Below are 8,986 nucleotides of genomic sequence, written 5' to 3'. Positions count from 1 at the left end.
ACTTCCGGTAACCACCAAGAGACTGTCTTTCACCAGGGGCACCCTAGAGAACAAGGGATCGCACTTTCTGCCACAGAAATTACCGTTGTAGTAACCTGCTTAATCACATCAGTGGCACAACATGGGGGAGATTGAACTGTGACAGCAGAGGTGAAGGCTACCGTCTGCCTTGTTTAAAGCCCATCTGGGAAGGCGTCTGTGGGCAAGGCGCCAGAGGAGCGACAGGAAGATGGGAAAGTGGTCACTACTACACATGTCGTCATGTGCTCTCCAGTGGATAGATGGGAGGAGTCCTGGGCTACAAATTGATAAATCAATGGCTGAGTAACTACCACGTGCCACACTGAAATGTGTGGCGACCCCAGTATTTAAGAGGCAGAGGTCAAGGTGGAACAGTAAATTTTCGACGTCTCTGCCATGGCCAGTAAGCATGGTGCTACCCCACAAGGGGTTATGGGTGTTAAAATCTCCCAGGGGTACTGCACCATCTGGAGGGAGATATATGTTGCAGTCAGTTTATTTCCTGCGTCATCCATATCCTGACAGTCACAGCTTCAAGAGGAGTTTGAAGGGGCACAGGTTCATTGCATACCGAGTTCAGGAATAGGTGCAAACTCCACCTGACACTATTGTATTCGCCGTGAAGGGCAGGGGTCTGCATTGCTGGGAACCAGGTTTCCTGGAGGGCAATGCAGAAGTTGCCTTAGCTCAATCAGGTGGTGGAAAAAAACCGTCGCAATTCCACTGGAGGATGGCGTGATCATGAGATTGGGAAGGCATGAAACACTCAATAAGGTAGCTCCAGGGTCACCTGCTGCCGCCAACTTATTTTCTGAAGAGGCTATATCCATTGTGTCTGAGGGTCTGGCAAGCTCTAGGTCTTCAGCAGATCCCAAAATCTTCACCTATCCTCAGATGCAGAGCTCGTAGGCAGCAGTGGTGTGGGTGCCCCAGCAATTCCCTTGGTCTTGGGGTCTTCTTTCTGGATTTCTCTCACTGATCCTTGGGTTTCTCTGGCTGGGAGGGCTTCACTGATTCAGTCTGCAGAACTGAGAATGATCGTGAAGCCCTACAATCAGCTGCTTTTAGGCACTTCAGCCACTGACGGGTGTCATCTTTCCCACTAGCAGAAAGGTTGGTTGGTTTAAAGGAAAGGGGGGGGGGGGGGGAGACCAAACTATGAGGTCATTGGTCCCTTGTTACTGATAAAATAATTACACAAGGGAAAGAATAAATGAAAGGAGATGTAGAGCACAATAACAGGAGAATGGAAAAACCAGAACGACAGAAGCACAATCAACAATACTATGGACAAAACAGGAAAAGAAATGCTGGAAACGAGGTTTGCTGGAAGGCAATGCAGAAAGCAGGTGTGAAGCTAAACAGTTGCCATAGCTCAGCCAGGCGGTGGAAGAAACCGCCGCAATTCTACTGGAGGATGACATGATCGTGAGACTGGGAAGGCATGGAACATTCAATGATACAGTTTATGCCTCAGGGTCACCTGCTGCCACCGACTTATTGCCTGAGCATTTTATATCCATTGCGTCTGAGGGTCCGGCGAGATCTAGGTCCTTAGCGGACGCCAGAATCTCCACCTCATCCGTAGACGCAGAGCTTGTAGATAGCGGTGGTGTGGGTGCCACCACAATTTCCTTGGTCTTGGCAATCTTTATGGATTTCTCTCGCTGCTCCTTGGGTTTCACTGGCTGGGAGGTCTTCACTTGTTCCGTTTCTGGGACTGAGGATGAGCATTAAGCCCTGTAACCAGCTGCTTTTGGGCTCTTCAGCCAATGGTGGGTGTGATCTTCCCCACTTTCAGAAACCTGTGAAGGGAGTGACCCAAGGGACTGCTTCCTAGTGAGAGGAGGTGAAGAAGACTTGTGATTCTCTGGTGCAGAAGTGGGGACAGATATCCCTGATGGTTGGGGGGGGGGGGGGGGGGAGGGGGGGGGGGGGAGGGGGGGGGGGGAGTGTTACTCCTGAAGCAGGTGGTGCAGGAGCAACAGGGAGGGAAGTGCCTCCCACCATCAAGGGGGCAGGTGTAGTCTTCTGGTTCTGAGAGGTGACTGGGGTTGGCGAAGCTGATGGGGTTAGAACTGTTGTAATGGCGGCATAAGATGATGTCATACATAGAGGATGTAGGTGTTCAAATTTCCTCTTAGCCTCAACATAGGTCAGTCTGTCCAGGGTATTGTGCTCCACAATTTTCCTTTCTTTCTGGAGAATGCTGCAGTCAGGCGAGCAAGGCAAATGGTGCTCTCCGCAGTTGACACAGATGGGAGGCGGGGCACATGGAGTATTGGGATGTGTTGGGTATCCACAATCTTGAAATGTGATGCTGGAAGTACAGCGGGAAGACATATGGCCAAACTTCCAGCACTTAAGAGCACCACATTTGGGGAGGGATACAGGGCTTTACACCACAGTGGTAGACCATGAAGGCACTGGTGGCAACCTGATTATCCCTCAGACCCCGGTGGACACACCGAACGAAATGTACACCTCGGCACTCTAAACTGGCGCGCATCTCATTGTCAGACTGCAAAAGAAGGTCCCTGTGAAATATGATATCCTGGACTGTATTTAAGCTCTTATGGGGCGTGATTGTAACAGAAACATCCACAGCTTGTCACAATGTGAGTAACGCCCTTGACTGATCAGAGGATGCTGTTTTGATCGAGTGACTCAAATCTCATTTTGGACAAGCCCTCCATCTCCTCAAACTTGTCCTCTAAGTGCTCAACAAAAAACTGAGGCTTCATCATCATGAAAGATTCTCCATCAGCTCTCGAACATACAAGGTACTGGGTTGAAGCCGCTGCCATCCTTAGCCTGACGTTCCTCCCATGCTGTGGTCAGGAAGGGGAACAATTTGGGGTCGTACTTCTGTGCATCGAATTGAGCCCATGAACGCTTAGGGACTGCTGGTGTTTGACCACCAGCAAGAGATGATGTACTATGCTTTATCACGTGTCATCCGCCCTGATGCCATCCACTCAGAGCAGGGGCCCTTCCCACGGGTGCCACCCAGCCGCAGCAAAGGCCACCTGGCAGGATGGCCGTTGCCAGGAGTCCTGATGCCACAGGGTGACGGGCATCTACTCCTCGGCATACGTGGGGAGTTAACGGTGCAGGCATCAGCTGAGTGATCCCCGTGTGTTCAGGGGGCTACAACCAACAGGGTACATGGCAACCCCACCACAATGGACTGGCTTCTGTGCTGGATATCAGGTGCAACCAAGCAAACAAGTCCATTATCATTGTCAGTGTAGAAAACTATACTGCACAGTTGATGGAAAAACACACACCAAGGAGGGTAACCTCACCGAACAGTTGGAGTATGAGCAGAAGTGCAGATCCACATCGACGAAGGATGCGATAGGTCTCGGTGCGTGATGGACACGATGCACCATGTAAGGCACCCTTCCCCAATTGGCTCGCTCTTCAGGAAAATTTTGAAAAATGGTCAAACCCTACAGGGGACCAACACATAAGGGCCGAAACGTGAGAGACTTCTTTCGGTCACCTCTTATGACAGGCAAGAATACCTCGGACCTATTCTAACCCCCGGGACCGCAGGGGGTGGCTGGAGTAGTCTCTTTATGAAGTGAATTGAGGCCAAGGTGAACATAGGCCAACACATGAAGCCAAAGTGGAGAAGGGCTCACAACCATCAGGAAAATGGCAGATAGTGTAAAGTTAAGCTGCTGGAGCAAGAGCCAAAAACGAACTCCAGGAGGTAACAGAGAAGAGGGATGCATCCCATACTAGCGATGAAAGAAGTCATTGAAGGAGGTAGCATTGGATGGGTGGCCAGGTATGGTAGACAAATGACATGCCTACCTGTTGAGGAGAAAGTCAAACTGGTATGACAACAGTAGTTTGGTAATTTCAGCATACAGACTCAACCGAGCTAGTGTAAAAGGCACCAATGGCCAAACAGATACCATGATGGCGGACGTATTAAGGCAGTGTAAGAGGGATGGACGGGCAGATGCGTAAACGGAACACCCGCTGTCTAGTTTTGACTGGTACAAATGGATGAGGGCAGTCTGATCCCTCCCCATGAAATACCTTTGAGGGACCGCGTTCAGCAGGTGGCTAGGAAGGGTTTCCTATCAAGCAGCAGCCCTACGAATTTTGTAGTGTCAACAAATAGAAGAGGAAGAAAACAGGCACAAGATGTACAGACAGTAGGAAAACCAACTGAGCCACCTGAAATTCCCACAAACAGTTTTGTCAGTGGAAAAGTGAAAGCCACTGTCGATGCTCCACGAGTAAAGATTATCGAGACATCACTGAAGATACTGCTTAAGGAGACAGGTTGGTGGAGAACTGCAACAGATTCCAAAATTGCTAATGAAGAGGGAGCTTGAGATGCCCGGCGGGAGACAGGCCATAATAAGGTTACTGGTGATAGCAAACTGGATGATGCTCGCGCTGGATATGTGAGCATGCTGTCTTCCTGGATAGAGGTGTCCAAAAGGCAGAACCCACACAAAGCTTGAAAGCTCAGTCTTAAGAATTCTAAAGGAAATGGGGCATTCCCCCATGGAAGCCAAATGTATAGAAAATATGGAGGCTACTAGTCCTCCAGCAGGTGTCTTTCACTTTTTCCAAATCTAAAAACACAGACACAGTCTTATTTCTACAGGAAACCATTCATGACACGGGTTGACAAAGTGATGAGATGGTCAACCGCAGGCTGGCATGCAGTAAATCCACACTGTGCAGTGGTTAGTAAATGGCAAGACTCGAGCCACCAAACCAGCCAAACCAGCTGGGAATGAACCCTACGTTCCATCATCTTGCAAACACAGCTGGTGCGAGAAATGGGGCAATAGCTAGAAGGACGGCATTTGTCCTTACCGGCATAGGTATGGGCATGGCAGTGGCTTCACGCCAGCTTCTGGGAAACATGCCCTCTGCACAGATGTGACTGTATGTATGAAGGAGAAAGTGCTTGCCCGAAAGAGATTCTGCATCATTCGGCCCTGGAATGGAGGATTGGGAAGCAATGAGAGCGTCCTTTAGTTCCCTCATAATAAAGGTGGCAATGTAAAACTCATGATTCTGGGAAGAGAAGGGTATCACATGAGTCTCCTCCACTCATTTCTGATGGAGGAAGGCAGGGTAATAGCGGGTGGAGCTCAAAATCTTTGCAAAATAGCCGTCCAAGGATTAGGAGACAGCAGTGGTCCACAATGACATCATCTGCTACTGTCAGGCTGGAAATTGGGGAATGTACCTTGATCCCAGACAACCATCAGAGGTTGGTCCATGTGACTGAAGACAGTGTGTAACTGTTAAAAGAACTAGTAAAGGAAATCCAGCTAGCTTTTCTGCTGTCCTGAAGAAGGTGATGACACTAAGCATGCAACTGTTTGGTACAAATGCAGTTGGCTATCACAGGATGACTGTTAAAAATGTGAAGACCACATCTCTGTGCACAAATTGCGTTGCAGCACATCTCAGTCCACCGAGGGACCAGGACACAGCGGAAGTAAAAGGAATGGAACATTTTGTGGTAGTAAGGATAATGTTTGTCAGACATACTATTTGGTCATCACAGTTGGGGAAATGTTGCTTGTTGTAGGTCACCAGGAGGAGTAAAACCTTCAGTTGGCCTTAGAAAGCTGCCATTTGGGTATGCACACTTAGGTGGTGTACGAGTCGGCAATTGGATAGCACGCGGGAAATCTTTGCTCGAGCACATGTCAGGAAGAACGGACCACTCGAGATGATGGGCAAGCTGGGCAGTGCAGAAAGAGAGGTCTAAGTGGGAATAGGTGTGAGTGGAGTCTGAAAGGAATGTGGGTGCTCCTGTGTTAAGGCAGAAGAGGTTAAGTTGGTTGAGGTCAGCCAAGAGGTCACCTCCCTGACAGGTTCTGGGTGTGCCCAAAAGGGGTTGGTGCACATTAAAAATACCGAGCAGCAGAAAGGGGTAATGGAGTTGCCCAATACGCTGGAGGAAGTCTGCCCTGGTGACATCGAATGACGGAGGGATGTAAACAGTACAAAGAGAAAAGGTCAAGTGGGGAAGGAAAATGCGGACTGAAACAGCTTGAAGGCATGTAGTCAGGGAGATGGGTTGACTATGAACGTCATCCAAGATGTGCAGCCTGATTCCCTCATGAGAGGGGATGCTGTTCTCGAGATGAAGGTAAAAATGGACTGGGAAGAAATACAAGAGCTTATAGCAGTTGTGAGGACACAGTTTCATTTCCTGGAGGCAGAGAACAAATGGACACTGCAATTCTAAGAGCAGCCCTAAGTCCTCTTTGTTGGACTGAAGGCCACGTATGTTCCAGTGGAGGAAAGTTATAACAAGGAAAGGGAGCAGGGAAAAAACTGAAGGGGTCTCACCTCTGTGGCTGCCGAGAGCCAGATTTTGAAGACTCACTCCTATAGGGCGCAGAGGCTGGAGGATTCTGATTCATGAGATCTGCAGAGGCATTGGCAATCTCCCTCTGTCGAGGGCAAAAAAACACTTGGTGGTGTGCACCGACGTAATGGAGGTCGGCCGGGCAAGGGTATCATGTGATGACACCGTCAAAGAGGATCTCTGAGTCAGTGAAGGAGAAAATTGTTTGACTTCTTGGAGCCTTTCCAGCTTGCAGAGAAAGACTCAGATGTTTTTTGGCTGGGTGGACATAGGAAGTCTTTGATGTAATACTACTTCTGTCCCCTTTGGCCCACTGGTTGTGTAGCAGGTGAGTTTGCCCCATGAGGTGCATGTTTGGTGGGTTGTTGCACAGCTGGAGGAGGAGACATGGATGCTACCATGACACTGGGTGATTTCACAACCGCCTTGCTGAATCTGAGGTTGCATGGCCATGTCCTTCGGGGAGAGAGATTTAGCGAGAACAGTACTGCAAGTGCCGGATGCTAAAATGTAGGGTTTCCAACTAGCCAACAACTTGTGAGCACCGGATAAGGTAGTTTTTCCTTCACCTGGATCTCCTGGATGGCCCGCTCATCAAAATACATGGGACAATCTTAGGAAAGCTGGCATTGTTGCCATTGCAGTTGATACAGCAGGGAGAAGGTGGTGGGCATTCTCCCTCGTCAGCATCCATACCACAGTTTACACATTTGGCGAGGTGTCAACAGGGCATTCGAGTGTGGTTGTAACGATGACAATGGTAGCAGCACATCGGGTTTGAAACATACGGTCAGACTGTGGCAACTTCATAGCCTGACTTTATCTTTGATGGAAGTGCCACTCTACCAAAAGTGAGAAAAGGAGTGCATGTGAGCACTAAGGATGCATCTCCTTTTTCATCACAGGATGGACTGCAATGACACCCTGATCAGAGAGGTACATTTGGTATTCCATGTTGGTCAGACCATCGAGCAGACTAGTGTAAATAACACCACGGGAAGAATTCAGCGTTCAATGGGCCTCAACATGAACAGGATAGCTGTGGATGGGCAAATCTGCAAACAGTGGTTGTGCTAGAGATTCACAAGTAGTCTCCAAGGGAAAAGTATCATTTTGTAAACGAGAGCAAGATTTAACAGGTTCAGTAATTTTATCAACAACTTTCTGGACAATTAACTGATTTACCATAGCAAAGGACTGACCGTCTCCAGTATAATAAACAATGAGGAACCATGGTGCAGCTGGGACGGTCTTTGAATCATTAGCCTCATTCTGTTTACGTTTGGTAGACACTGACTGGGAAGATCACGATTGGCTCATTTTGAGAAAATCCTCCACGACTGCCAGCATCTCCGATGGTGCACTCCTTCCAACTGGGGACACCCTCAGAAAGTGCGCATCCACCTTAAGTGATTGTTCACACCTCAGGTCACACCAACTGAACACCTGACAGAGGAACCAATTGGCAATCTGGGAAGAGGCAGCTCAGGCAATCACCCCTCCCTGGGTTTGGCCTGTGCCAAGAGATATGTGCGAACCGTATGTGTCAACCCGGGGCTGGGAATTACGTGTTCCAAAGTCACATGTTATGTGTCAGATGCGTGGGCTGGCCTTCAGGAACACACAGGGAGGAAAAGAAAAACAAGAACCTCACATACCACAGCAGAGGAAAGATAGGAGAAGGGGAACTAAGAAAGAAAAAATAGGAACGAAGAAAAAGTGGAGAGACTGTTCTGATATCGGCTACTGAATATGCAGAATACATTTCTGGAACATTCTGGCATGTTCCCACAAGAGAGGAGGAAAGGAATAGCAGCAGCATAGACATGCAGCATGGAAGAGAAATGATCCTGCAAAAGATGGGGCCTCGTGGTAGCCAAGCACAAACCCGCCAAAGAGAAATACTTCAATTATTAACATCTCGGCAAAATTCTCAGACTTACTGCATGCTGAACAACACCACACTAGATGAATATTTTCTTGCAAATGCCTTTCACAAGCACTACAGTGACAAGATTCAAAATGAATTCACATTAAAATGTTTTCTGTATGTAGTAGACAGGTATTGCTGTGAATATTGCTCACATAGGACAACTGTAACTATACCTGCAGTTCAATCTTGCCACATACTGATGTATGCTGCCTCAAGTAGGAAGCAGCCTAGGTAGATTGCAGGTACAGCTAAATGGGTGTGTATAATAAATATTTGTGATTTTATACAATGCTAATATTTAAAGTACCTGTAATAGCAGGTTACAATCAAAAGTTGATACATCATCATTTATAGCAAGCTAAGTCTAATTGTCACACTTTCCCATACAGAAACAAGATGTAGGTGTGCACTGAGCCACTGTTAAATGAATGCAATATTTTCTAACATATTTCCAAAGGATTGAAGACTTTCAGCAATTGACCTTCCAAAAATTACGTTTCTGATTGTAGCTCCCAGAAGTAAAGAACTAGTTAAAATAAAATAAATAAATAAAAATGAAAAAGAAAAAAGCAATCATAAGTTTGCTAATTTTTATGAATGTGTGGTGAAAATTTGAAATTTGTGCCACCCCAGGACACACACACATCCTGCTCACAAGGATCAGT

The sequence above is a fragment of the Schistocerca cancellata genome, chromosome 8, assembly GCF_023864275.1.
Source record: "Schistocerca cancellata isolate TAMUIC-IGC-003103 chromosome 8, iqSchCanc2.1, whole genome shotgun sequence".
In the NCBI taxonomy this organism is placed as follows: Eukaryota; Metazoa; Arthropoda; class Insecta; order Orthoptera; family Acrididae; genus Schistocerca; species Schistocerca cancellata.
The sequence above is the reverse complement of the archived record's forward strand: the minus strand, read 5'-3'. Positions refer to the sequence as shown.